This window comes from Acanthochromis polyacanthus, chromosome 15 (genome assembly GCF_021347895.1).
Source record: "Acanthochromis polyacanthus isolate Apoly-LR-REF ecotype Palm Island chromosome 15, KAUST_Apoly_ChrSc, whole genome shotgun sequence".
Lineage (NCBI taxonomy): Eukaryota > Metazoa > Chordata > Actinopteri > Pomacentridae > Acanthochromis > Acanthochromis polyacanthus.
Genome location: NC_067127.1, coordinates 29,424,786 through 29,439,439, shown reverse-complemented (window position 1 = coordinate 29,439,439; position 14,654 = coordinate 29,424,786). Strand labels below are relative to the sequence as shown.

General features: G+C 39.9%; 1 pseudogene; it reads left to right on the top strand.

The window, feature by feature from the left end:
- LOC110965432 (echinoderm microtubule-associated protein-like 6) overlaps nt 1-14,654 on the top strand; it is a 155,876-nt pseudogene that overhangs the window by 125,919 nt on the left and 15,303 nt on the right.

Genomic DNA, 14,654 nt, shown 5'->3' with positions numbered 1-14,654 from the left:
CTCTCTCTACTATCTGTCTCTACAGTTTGTCTCTGCTGTCTGTTTCTACTATTTGTCTACTGTATGTCTCTAATGTATGTTTCTGTTGTCTGTCTCTACTGTCTTGTGTCTAAACGACAGAAATGTTTGCTGTCTGACTTGTCTGTTAGCAGGCCGGTCATGATGTCTCACTGTCTGTCTCTGACCTGAGTCCATTGCGATTATTGATTGACTGGTTGATTGGTTGATCCAATAATTGATTGACACTGATTGATCCTGCAGGCCTCCAGTGAGTCGAGCAACGCCACAGCCGGAGAAACTCCAGAAGAACAATGTGTCCAAGAAGAAGAGACTGGTGGAGGTCGGTCTGTCTGTCTGTCTGTCTGTCTGTCTGTCTGTCTGTCTGTCTGTCTGTCTGTCTGTCTGTCCTCATCTTCATACATCTCTTCTCTCCTCCTTCTATCTCATCTGTACTCCATCGTTCTTCATCGTCTTACTTATTCCTCCATCATCCTCCTTTGTCCTCCTTCGTCCTCCATCATCCTCCTTTACCCTTCATTGACTTCCATTGTCCTCTTCTGTCCTCCATCCTCATCTGTCCTCCTTTTGCTGTCCATCCTTTATCCTGCATTGTCCTAGATTATCCTCCTTCATCCTCCATTGTCCTCATCTGTCCTCCATCTTCCTTCTTTGTCTTCCTTTTTCCTCCATCATCCTCCATTGTCTTCCATCATGCTCTTCATTCTCCATCATCCTCCTTTGTCTTCCATCATCCGCCATCATACTTCTCTGTCCTCCATCGTCCTCCTTTGTCCTCCAGTGTCCTCCTCTAGCTTTCTCTGTCCTCCATTGTTTGCCATCATCCTCTATTGTCCTTCTCTGACCTCTTCCATCCTCCTTTGCCCTCTTTTTGTTGTCTATGGTCCTCCTTCATCCTCATTTGTTCTCCATCATCTTCTGTCATCCTCCATCATTCTCATCTGTCCTCCATTGTCCTCCTTTGTCCTCCAGTGTCCTCTTCTAACCCTCTCTGCCCTCATCTGTCTTCCTCTGACCTACCTTTGTCTTCCTGTAGGACCTGGTTCTGGACCATGTGTTTGGTTTCCGAGGCTTCGATTGCCGTAACAACCTGCACTACCTCAATGATGGCACCGAGATCGTCTATCACACTGCCGCCACCGCCATCGTCCACAGTTTCAGCACCGGTAACTGCAGCAACCCTATAACTCACCAGCTGTGCAACATGTGTAAAAAACTATAACATGTTATTACTCTAAAGTGACAGCAAAGACAGATTTATGTCCTAACAGAATCAATCCTGCAGATACCATCGATGTGGTTAAGAGTCTTTGTGTGCTGCAGGAACTCAGAGTTTCTACCTGGAACACACGGACGACATCCTGTGTCTGACTGTCAACCAGCACCCGAAATACAAAAACATCATTGCCACCGGTCAGATCGGTACGTCGGCATCTGTGTTTAATGTTGTGCATGTTTGTGTTTTCTACTAACTCGTCTGTACTCAACTAGTCCTGCTTTTCTCTCCTCTGCTTTCCATTTAACCCGTCTGCTTTACTTTATTTCTACTGACTGAATATAAACTCACTGACATGAAGGAAACATTTTTACTCACTGTGGGATTATTTTCCATTGCAATATACAGTCCTGCACCTCTGTGGAAAGAGAACAACAATGACTAGAAAGAGAGAGAACTCAGAAATGTCTCCTGTGCAGTATAGTTTAAAGGGCAAGATTTTTTCCAAGTCCCCACACATGATACCAACACTGGAAAAAAAAATAAGTCTGAACAAAGTAGATATTTTACAGTTTACATTTCTAGTTTGTTTGGAAACATGGCCTGCAGTTCAGACGGAAACTGTCTGAATTTTTGTCACGTGTCTGTCAGTCACATCTGAGTCCCTAATGTCTTTACTGTTCCACAGAGTAGTGCAGAATTTTTATTTTTTTTACAAAATCAGATTTTATCAGAGAGTAAATTTTCTGTTCAAAATTTTAAAGCGCACATCGACGAATGTATTCCTGATGAAATGTCAAGATTTTAAGCGTATGTTTGACTCAGCTTTGCACGGTGCATCCTAGATGAGTCATTCAAAAACTGCTAAAAAAATTCAGAATGTGACAATTGTTTTTGTTTTTCAGTTTGTGGCTCTGATGGTTTAATTTTGGCAACACTGTAAAAAAAAGAGACCTTTTAGAGGGTTAATGCCTAAAATACAATCAGTAGTGTTTAGTTTTTTTCTAAAAAGTCAGTCACACAATGAACTTAAAGGAAAAATCTAAGATTCTCAGAGGGAAATACTGCACTTTTTACTGTGCTGCTTGTATCTGAAAGTTCAGTTTATAAAATACGATTTTTATGTTAAACTGTCCAACTGTAAACACAAATAGAGCTGAAACGGCAGATTTTTTTGAGCTTCAGAGTTCAGGTTTTCATATGTTTTTCACATAACAAACCTAAAGCAACACAATGTATTTGGGAAAATAAACCAAATAAAATAAAAAATAGGATATAACATAGGATAATCTGGACATAAGGTGTAAGTATCATATAAATACCAGATAAATTAGTTAAATGAGGAATATTTTCGTTCAGTCCTGTTTCTTCTTTCACGCCTGTTTGAAACGACTCACTGCAGGTTTTCATCTGTTTTTTTGTTGTTGTTTTTGTGTTTGTGGCTGGCCTCATTTGTCACCATCGCTCTCACAACACTTCAGGCGACGTCAGTGAAGTTTCAGGTAAAATTGAAAAACGAGTCGCTCCGCCGCTTTCATCATTGCAAACATCCTGAAACCAGAAACCCAGAAACGAGCTGCACAATAAATATATCACAAGCTCTGTTAATCTCTGGTTTATCAGCTGTTGCTGCTCAGAGCTTAAAAAAACAGCTGGAGCAGAATTTGTTGCTCTAGTTGTTATTTTCTACTTCAAAGAGTTTTTTTATTCCTACATTTAGGCAGAAACCTGTGAAAATGTTCGCATTCAAACCCTAGTCCTACTCTATTTTGCTTTACTTTATATTTGTGACCTAATGGCCTTCACACTTTCCTCACAGTTTCCTAAAGAATTATTTGCAGTTTAACTATAAATTATCAGGAAATGTCTGACTTTTACACTGAATATAAGACAAATGGAGAAAGGGTTAGTTGCCACAGTTATTTAATATAGTAAATGTGTAAAACACCTTGGCATTTTACTAATTTTTGTTCTCATGTTTCTATATTTTTCAGACAATATCAATCTATTTATGTAGTTTTCCTACATTTTAATATTGTCTATACAGTTGTTCCATGCTTCCTTTAAAACAACAAAAAAAATTAAAGACATTTTAAAAATATTTTTCAGATATTTAAAAAAAGCATTATTGTATGTTAATGATATTTTCTGGGAAATTCTCTAATATTGTAGATTTTATTTCCATTTTCTGGGTGGTTTTCATGTGCTTTATTCTCTTCTTACATTTAATCAATTGATTAGCAATTAGACAGCTGTTAAGTTGGTCTGTGAAATAAATATTTTGGAGGTTTCTTAACAATCTTCTTATATTTTAATATTGTTCAAGCATTTTTTTGATATTTGCAAAAATAAAAAATACTTTTGACCTTTTTTTGTTTTTCCACATTATCATTTTTTGGGACAATTTTGGCCATATTATTATTATTATTGTTCCTGTTATTTAGCTTTTTATTATTTGTAATTTGTCATCAGATTTTTATTTTACAGGATTTATTTTTTTTTTTTTACATTTTTTTCTTTGAGGAGACTGAGGAGAATCTATGGTGTTGCATGTTTGTTGTGTTCAAGTTTTTAAGAGAAAACAGACAAAAACAAATTAAAACTCTGTTTTAAGGAAGTGAAAAATAGTTGGTGAGCTGATGTCAGTGTCTGAAGTTTCCTGGAAAGATTAAAATAAACTCTTGACTTTAATCTGTCGCACGTTTCAGTAAATATTCATTTAATGTTTCTGTTGCATGTTGGTTGAGCTGCTTGTTTTCTATTAATAAGTTTTGTTTGTGTTTTTGATGAACACTGACATCAGTTTATGAACTACCATTTTTTTCACTTTACAAATATGTTATGTACTCTTATTTTCTTAAAAGCTTGAATATATCAGAAGATATTTACTAACTCTAGCAGCTAACATTGTCTCCATTCCCCTTAAATTTTGTGACAAACTGCTGGACTTTCTTGCAAAAATCACGTAATTTACAGCTAAACAGCAAATGATTTTTAGGAAACAATGAGGAAAGTTTCCAGGAAATTAGCTGCAAAATCCAAGAACAACAAATTCTGAAGTCTATAGATTCAGAATTTAATGAACTGGCTGAAAAACTGACTTGATATAAATAAAAAGCTGTAAACTATTTAGTAAATGTGCTGCAGCTGTGAACAGAGGCGTTGATTGGTCTTTTGAGTTGCTGCTGTTCTGGTTTTCGGGGTGTTTGTCGGCTGCACTGATCCTCCTCCTGCTCTGTCTTTGTTTCTTCCCTCTGAGCTCCTTAAAGTTTGTTATTCTGACTCTTTGTCGTTGATTAAACCTGATTTTACATCATTTCCTGTTTTCTTCTTGCAGGTACGACTCCGTCCATCCATGTTTGGGACGCGATGAGCAAACAGACACTGTCCATCCTCCGCTGTCCTCACACTAAAGGCGTCAGCTATGTCAACTTCAGTGCAACTGGAAAGCTGCTGCTGTCTGTCGGAGTCGAACCTGAACACACCATCACTGTGTGGCGCTGGCAGGAAGGTCAGACTGACAGCAGACACTCAAACACACCTGAAACTGTATATATAATATTGTTTGTGTAATTCTTATTGTCCTATTCCTATTGTGTAAACTTCATACATCCTTTTTTAAAAATCTTTTTTTTAATAAATTTTAAAATTATTTTTCAGCCTTTTTAAAAAACACATTGTTATATTTTCTGGACATATGGGGAGTTTTTTTTAATTTCTCTGATATTGTAGGTTTTCTTTCTATTTTATGGGTAGCTTTCATGTGTTTTATTCTCTTTTTTACATTTAATTATTAATTAGACAACTGTTAAGCCAGTCTGTGGAATAAATATTTTTGAAGGTTAATTAACTAATCTATTAATCGATTAATTAAATGTAACATAAATAAACTATCTAAAAAATAGCAAGAAAATATTCAAATAAAATTCTGAAAAGAAGCCAAAAATAAGTATTTTTTGCATCTTTTTTAGAAGACACAAAAAGTGTCTAAAACACTGATTGAAATATTTGTTATTTAAAATTTTTAACCTATATTTAAAATCATGTTGAAAATATCAATACAATTTCAAAAAAAAAATACAAAAATGCCTTTAAAATATACTAAAATATGAACAGTACATTAATAAAATGCTCCAAAAATGTGTGATTTATATATCGATTTTACTGAGTATCAGAAAAATCCAATAAAATTTATGAAAATTTCCCGTTGAATGTTTTTTAATAACTATCCAATGTCATGGAAATAATATTGTGGTCCTGATAAGTACCCCCTAGTCGTTGATTAAAAACCCTTAAAGACTCGTGTTATTGATGCTTGAGGGTTTTTCTGTGCAAAACCCTGGATGTCTGAAGTTTCTGAGACATCTATACATCATCTATATGGTGAAGTTTCAAGGTGGAAATCCTCAAACCATGAAAGACTCATTTTCACTGGAGAGTCTCTGATATGAAAGTCATCCTTCATCCACTGATATTTCTTTGTAAGTAATCAAACACATGAGATCAAATACAGACCTTGACTAACAACAGTTTCTCCTCTGCAGGATCCAGAGTTTGCAGTAAAGCTGGACACCCCGACAGGATCTTCGTGGTGGAGTTCCGTCCGGACTCCGACTCTCAGTTCGTGTCGGTGGGAATCAAACACGTGAAGTTCTGGACGCTGGCCGGCGGCTCGCTGATGTACAAGAAAGGAGTGGTGGGAACCGTGGAGGACGGGCGTATGCAGACGATGCTGTCAGCTGCCTTCGGCGCTGTGAGTTCAATGATGCTGTTGATCTCATTTTGATTATTGCATTTTTACTCACTGTGGCCTTATTTTTCACCACAATATACACCTCTATGGAAACAGAACAACCGTTAAAAGGAGAGAAAACTCATAAATGTATTCTGGTAGTGTCCACAGGTGTTCCAACACATATTATAGATAGTAAACTATTTACATTTATTTTTTGTTTCAATTAGCACAGCTTTCAGTTCAACCAAAAACTCTGAATATTTGTCACATGACTGTTGGTTGCTGCTGGTTCAATCAAAGCTTCTCTGTTGTGTTGAAGACTGCTGAATTTTTAGTTTTTTACAGAATCTGGTTAATGTAAAGGGGTTATTTTTGGCAGTTTTTGAAAGATTCAATCATGGCTTCATACTATCCTATGTCATTAAAAAAATGTCAGAGTAGTGTGGTCATAAGAAATGCAATAGTATGGAATGTCGTACAAAAAACTTAATAGTACAATATGTTGTCAAAAAGGTTCATAGTATAGTATGTCATTAAAAATTTCACATTATAGTCTGTCATCATAAAATCTTCATAGTATAATATATTGGGGAAAAAAACTTCATGCCATAGTATGTCGTAAAGCCAGCTTCATAGTGTAGTATGTTAAAAGTTGATTTAAAAAATCATACGATACTATATCCTATAAAATGAGACGTGGAGCACCCCAGCACCCATAATGTGAGAATACAACTACTTTTAAGTAGGGATGGTCCGATCCAGGCCAAAGTGAGTGGATCGGACAACGGAGTTCTTTTATTTGAAACCGCCGATCCAATTCATAAGCCCAATCTATCTCATATATCCTCATCTTCACTTTTCACGACATGCCGTAACACAGACGAGCTGGTGCCATGGTTGCCATGTGTCCGTGTTTTCGTCACGTGAGCAGAGAGTGAACAGAAGCCTACAGAGCTGTGGTCATCTCTTCCGTGTGACATTACTATATGCGAACGGAGGACAAAAGTAAAATAGCAGCGTGCAACGTTTGCAAAATGAGTGTCTCAAGGGGTGGCAGCAAAACCAGACATTTTAACACAACGAACTTAATAAAGCATCTGCAGAAGCATAATGGAAAGCAGTAAGGAGACTTTTTACAGGCAAGTGCAAAACAAAAAGTGAACCGCGGCAACCATCGTTGCAAGAAGCGCTACAGAATGGTAAATGGTAAATGGTCTGCATTTATATAGCGCTTTACTATACCTGCAAGGTATAGTAAAGTGCTAGAAAGTGTGTAGAAGAATACAAAACTCGCTCCAGCGCCAAAATATAACAGAGAAAATTGTTGAGTTAATTTTTCTGGATGACCAACCACCTTGTGTGGTGGAAAATGTGGATTGTTGTAGTATTTTTTGACCCCCCGGAAAAATCAGACTGCCCTTTCGCGTGAACGCGTGTGCCTTATGTTTCACTCTGTGGCCACTTGATGGCTTTTCTGTTGTACGTTTACTATTATTTGTTGTTGTTTTCTACTGTTTTTCGGGTTAAATGTGATTAAGTAGCGAACTGTGGACATGTTTTCGTGTTAAATATGATTAGGTGACAGGTCTCTCCTCTTCTCATCCGCACCGGTGTCTAAATGGCATCAGGGGAGATCCTACGCTGCTCTAAGCTTCACTCGCATGAGAACGTTAGGAGAAGGTTTCATCGCCAGATATTGTTTATATTTCATTAGTGTTGTCAAATCACTGTTGTCTCCCACAATTGGGAGACTGCCCTCCTTGGCAGTCATGGCTGATAAATTACTTTGCACACCTTCAACAAGTGTGGAGAGTGAGAGACTCTTCAGCACAGCCTTCAACATTATTGATGAAAACAGGAGCAGACTGACAGCTGAGAAGGCTGAAATGTTAATCTTTCTGAAGAAAAATCTGTCCCTCATGTTGCAAGACAAGGCAGGTTAAGTATTTTCAGTTCAACGTCAGGCAGCTAGCATGTTTTATTGTTTTCAGTGAACATAATGTGAGTATTGGAATAGTGTTCATTCTAATATTTAGTTTCATGAGTGTTTTACATACAGTACACCATCAGCGGCTGCATGCAAAAGAAGAAAGACACCAGATTGCACTATCACTGTTTACCTTTGTTTTTCTGTTTTTGTTTTGGTGCAGCAAATCAGGTGTATAGCCTAGATTTTTATTGTTTTGATTGTGTGTCTTGAGAAGCCATGTGTAACTTACTGAGTACTACCTACATTGTTCTAGTGGAGATGCTATTATTTTATGTTAATTCCTAAAATTATTTATTGCAGCCTTGCAATGCCATTGAGGTATAATGTGACAAAAAGAATCATATCGGTATTGGTATCGGCCGATCCTCAAGGCTGCAGTATCGATATCGGCATTGGATGTGAAAAAGTGGTATCGAGCCATCCCTACTTTTAAGGAGCGGTGGTAAGTCAGAATACTGGGGTGTTTGCATACAAAGGCAGGAGTTTTCATTCAGATGAGGTAACACAAGAAATTACAGATGAGAGTCTGTAATTAATTCTGATGAATTTGTTGACTGGACCTCTTTTTGCAGTTGTCTCGCTAGAATTTGGTACTCATCTACCAACTATCAATCTGTCAATCCTTTCCGTGTCCGGGCCGTGTGAGGTTTCCCGTGTTGAGTCAAATTAAGCCGCAGGCTCCACTCCTGGTGGTGCCCTTCCATCAATTCCTTTAAGTTTCAGCTTTGCAACCATACTCCACCCGGAACCCAAAGACTTTGGCTTCCCAGACGCTGCCCGGTGGGTCATGGGAATAACGCCGCCGGATCGCTAGTTGGCATCGTTTATGGTCGGAACTACAACGGTATCTGATCGTCTTCGAACCTCCGACTTTCGTTCTTGATTAATGAAAACATTCTTGGCAGAATACAGTGACTGAAGTGTGAAGTAATCATTAATACCATCATCACCTAAAATGGTAGGTGATTTGACTTTTTTTTCTTTGAGGGATTATTTATGAGCAATGAACACACCGAGACCCAAAGAGGAAGAATCCACTCAGATGGGGTGCCTGAAGTTCTGGCCGGCAAAACGGGCCTTGGCGCCGAGCTCCTCCTCAATCCTGAGAAGCTGGTTGTACTTGGCCAGACGCTCAGATCACCAAGGTGCACCTGTCTTGATCTGTCCAGTGCAGAGGCCGACTACAAGGTCAGCGATGAAGGTGTCCTCAGTCTCTCCAGAGCGATGGCTGACCATCACACCCCAGCCGTTGCTCTGAGCCAGCTTGCAGGCCTGCAGGGACTCTGTGACCGAGCCGATCTGGTTGACTTTGAGCAGCAGGCAGTTGCAGGACTTCTCGGCCACATCCTTGGCGATGCGTTTGGGGTTGGTGACAGTGAAGTCGTCGCCCACCACCTGGATGCTGGTGCTGGCTGTGAATTTGGTCCATGCCTCCCAGTCATCCTGGTTGAAGGGGTCCTCGATGGACACCACGGGGTAATCTTTGACAAAGCTCTTGTAGAGCAAAAATAGAGCTTTACGTCGACTTTTTGGGTACTGTTCAAGTAAAGGAGGTTTTCTTCATGTCCGGAATGTAGAGCAGTTGCGAAAAAAAACTGGGAGTGTGGTGAGTGTGGTGAGGCTTTATTCCTGTGTGGGAAGTCCTTACTGGAGCTTGGCCGGATGGAGAACAGTGTCCTTGGTAATGCCCTAGAGGGAGTCCCAGAAGAATCAGAAGAGGAGCAGCCCAGCAACTCTGATATTAATTATTGTTGCTACAGGTAATTACCCTGACATCAAACTCAGTAAGTCCATCCACCATTAGTTCATACTAATTTGGAATAATTGACCCCAACAACTTGGCAGTAGTTAAACAAAATAAAATATTTTAATTCCATGTTTTGAATAAGATGTCGAAAAAACAAAACAAACCAATTATCCCCTTCAATTTGATAATATCTAAACACCAGCAAACAACTAGACCAGGTATTGTCACTCAATTTGCAGGCCCACACACACACACACACACACACACACACACACACACACACACACACACACACACACACACACACACACACACACACACACACATGTTTGTTTTTCTATACCGGTGGGGACTTACCATTGACTCCCATTCATATCTAACTCCGAACCCTTACCCTAACCTTAACCATCACCAAATCAATGCCTAACCCTAAACAAACGTTTTTGCACTTTTACATTTTTTATTAACAACAATATGGCCAAGAAAACAGTGTTGCCACCCGTGGGGACCTCATTTTAGGTCCCCACCGTAAGACAAGTCCCCACCTTTATAGCAAATAGTCAGGTCAAAGTCCCCACCGGTATAGCAGAAACAAGTACACACACACACACACACACACACACACACACACACACACACACACACCCATGCACACACCAACCACAGATCGTTGCAGGCCTGTGTCGATCTCTTGACAGTCGTCGTAGTCCAGATTCAAAACAGAAGACTCCCGATGATGGCAGACAGCCGTTCCTCAGCTCCCCGCAGCGGCGTTGGTCCCGCGGTCAGCAGAATCCACCACCAGCAGCCCGCAGACTCCACACCGTGGCCCTCACAGTCTGGCGCGAGGAAAATCAGCCACCAGTCGACAAACAATCCCACGTCCCAGCAAAACGCAGGTCAGAGGTGCAGAACCGAAGACTCCTCCTCCCGAAGTGTCTCAATCCGCACAGTCCAATGTCCACTCTATCCGCGATGAAGCTAGCCCCGTAGCTTAGCCGCCAGCATAGAGGCTAGCTCAAACCCGCTCACTTCCAGTGTGTCTTTTCCTCACTCAGACACCGAACAACCTCGGTGCCTCTGCAGTCCTCAGCCACTGACGTCCAAAATAACAGCATACATACGTAAATCCAATGAATCAAAAAATTGGACTAATAAAACCCTTTCAGCCTTTGCACCTCTCTGTTCCTTCGCCTCGTCTCTTCTCCTGTTTTTTTTCTCCCTTCCCCCATCACATGCTCATCCTTATCCCCAACCAATCCCAACACAGAAAAACACACTGACCTTTAACCCCTAACCAATACACAGTAATAAAAATAAAAAGAAGTAGTCGTGTTTTTTTTCTAATATTCTGTTTCCAAATGTAATCATTTAGATTGCCTGTGATGTTCAATGTTGTTAGTGGGTATGTTCCACAGGTAGGATGTGAGCTGGAGGCGAAGGAGAAATTCTGGTTGGACCTTGATGAAGTGATGCAGAGCATCCCTAGAAGTGAGAGAGTTGTCATTGGTGCAGACTTCAATGGACATGTTGGTGCAGGAAATAGAGATGATGAGGAGGTCATGGGCAGGTTTGGTATCCAGGAGAGGAACGCAGAAGGACAGATGGTGGTTGACTTTGCAAAAAGGATGGAAATGGCTGTAGTGAATACTTTCTTCCAGAAGAGGCAGGAACATAGGGTGACCTACAAGAGTGGAGGTAGGAGCACACAGGTAGACTACATCTTGTGTAGACGGTGTAATCTAAAGGAGATCAGTGACTGCAAAGTAGTGGTAGGTGAGAGTGTAGCCAGACAGCATAGGATGGTGGTGTGTAGGATGACCCTGGTGGTGAAGAAGATGAAGAGGGCAAAGGCAGAGCAGAGGACCAAATGGTGGAAGCTGAAAAAGAATGAGTGTTGTATGACTTTCAGGAAGGAGTTGAGACAGGCTTTGGATGGTCAGGAGGTGCTTCCAGATGACTGGACAACTACAGCATATGTGATCAGGGAGAAGAACTACAGGGAGAAGAACTACTGCTGTAGTTCTTCTTGGAGAAGAACTACAGCAATTAGTGACAGGTCGGAGAGTACTTGGTGTGTCATCTGGAAGGAAAGGAGATAAGGAGACTTGGTGGTGGAATGAGGAGGTGCAGGAGTGGATCCAGAGAAAGAGGTTAGCTTAGAAGAAGTGGGACACTGAGAGGACTGAAGAGAGTAGGCAGGAGTACAGGGAGATGCAGCGTAAGGTGAAAGTAGAGGTGGCAAAGGCCAAACAAGGGGTGTACGATGACTTGTATGCTAGGTTGGACAGTAAGGAGGCAGAGACTGACCTGGATAGGTTGGCAAGGCAGAGAGACAGAGATGGGAAGGACATGCAGCAGGTTAGGGTGATAAAAGATAAGGATGGAAGTGTGTTGACAGGTGCCAATAGTGTGATGGGAAGATGGAAAGAGTACTTTCAAGAGTTGATGAATGAGGAAAATGAGAGAGAACGAAGAGTAGAAGAGGTGACTGTTGTGGACCAGGAAGTAGCAAAGATTAGTAAGGATGAAGTGAGGAGGGCATTGAAGAGGATGAAGAGTGGAAAGGCACATCTTCCTGATGATATACCTGTGGAGGTATGGAAGTGTCTCGGAGAAGTAGCAGTAGAGTTTCTGACAGGGTTGTTCAACAGGATCTTAGATAGTGAGAAGATGCCCGAGGAATGAAGGAGAAGTGTGCTGGTGCCCATCTTTAAGAACAAGGGAGATGTGCAGAGTTGTGGCAACTACAGAGGAATAAAGCTGATGAGCCATACAATGAAGCTATGGGAAAGAGTAGTTGAAGCGAGACTAAGGGCTGAGGTGAACATCTGTGAGCAGCAGTATGGTTTCATGCCAAGAAAGAGTACAACAGATGCAATATTTGCTTTGAGGATGTTGATAGAGAGGTACAGAGAAGGTCAGAAGGAGCTGCATTGTGTCTTTGTAAATCTGGAGAAAGCTTATGACAGGGTGCCCAGAGAGGAACCCTGGTTTTGTATGAGGAAGTCTGGAGTGGCAGAGAAGTATGTTAGATTGGTGCAGGACATGTATGAGGACTGTAAGACAGTGGTGAGGTGTGCTGTAGGTGTGACAGAGGAGTTCAAGGTGGAGGTGGGACTACATCAGGGATCAGCTCTGAGCCCCTTCTTGTTTGCTATGGTGATGGACAGGATGACAGACGAGGTTAGACAGGAGTCTCCATGGACTATGATGTTTGCAGATGACATTGTGATCTGTAGTGAGAGCAGAGAACAGGTGGAGGAGAAGCTAGAGGCGTGGAGGTTTGCCCTGGAAAGGAGAGGAATGAAGGTTAGCCGCAGCAAGACGGAGTATCTGTGTGTGAATGAGAGGGACCCAAGTGGAAGAGTGATGTTACAGGGAGAAGAGTTCATTTTTGGGACTCGAATGAGCAGTTTTTGCAGTTTCTTGCTCTGAAAGATGGTGTAATTTAAAGAAAATGTGCTTTCAAACTTGTTTTCAAGGGTTAGTTTCTGTGCTCTTGAGACAAAATAAAAGTGTCATGTCTAGTGGGGTTCAAATTGGGCTTTTTTTCTGGAGCTCTTGTGGGGGTTTTTCAATTCAGCAAAAATGTTTTAAAAATGCACTAATTTACACAAAAATGAACACAAAGAGACACAAATCAACAGCAGATCTCACAACAACCCTGAATCGAGTTCAGTTCAGTGATTTTTTTTAGCTGATTTCTCCATTAATATGTGTTTTCAGAATAACCTGACATTCACCGGAGCTATTAACGGCGACGTGTACGTCTGGCGAGATCACTTCCTGTTGAGGGTGGTGGCGAAGGCTCACACCGGTCCAGTGTTCACCATGTACACAACGCTGAGGGACGGACTCATCGTCACCGGCGGCAAGGAGAGACCGTGAGTCAGTGATAATACTGAACATTAAAAGAACATCATTAACTCTAAGTTAAAGATTTATGAATTTTATTTTCTGTTCCACCTCTATGATCATATTTTCAAAAACGTCTGCTCAACTTTCTGATTGATAAACTCCAGAGTTTGCATAAGAACATCCGAGTTTCCTGCGGAAATATCCAATTTGTTGCTGTTTTTCTTGTGTCATGTGCATTTAGTTAGATCTGGCATAATTCCTGAAGTAGTTAAAGCTTATAGTTATCCTTCTAATGATACTGCCGAGTTTAAGATCAGATGAGGGATGCTAAACAATATCTTTTACCAACCGTCGGCCATTTTGACTATCAATAATTAATTATTGGTTAAAATGAATGAAATACAGTGAATGTTTTTTTGTTAATAAAACCTTTTTTAACTACTGACAGTTAGTGTTCGCTGTAAAATGAGACATCAGAAATCTGATACAGTTTATAGTATAGTACATCACTTAAAAAGCTTCATAGTATAATATGTTGTTTAAATAAACTTAATGGTATAATATGTTGTAATAAAAAATTTCATACGATCGTATGTCATTAAAAAAATGCCATATTAGTGTCGCAAGAAATGCAATAGTGTAGTATGTTGTTAAAAAACTTCATATTATAGTCAGTCATAATAAAATCTGCATAGTATAATATATTGTAAAACACACTTCATACTATAGTATGGTATGTTGGAAAAACAAACTTCATAGTGTAATATGCCACTGATAAACTTCATAGTATAGCATGTTAAAAGTTGCTAAAAATAGCATACTATATATGATATACATATACTATATCATTTAAAAAGTCATATGAAAGACTAAAAACCAAAAAGTCGTTAAAAAACATTAAATCACAGTATGTTGTTTAAGAAGTTGCAAAAAACGAAGTCGTTAAAAAACTTTGTCGTAGAATATCGTTTTAAAAAACTTTACAGTATATTATTTTATTAAAAATGTCATAAGGTAGTATGTTGCTGAAAAAGGTGCAACAAACTTTATAGTATAGCATGTAATTAAAAAAAACTTTATAGTAACA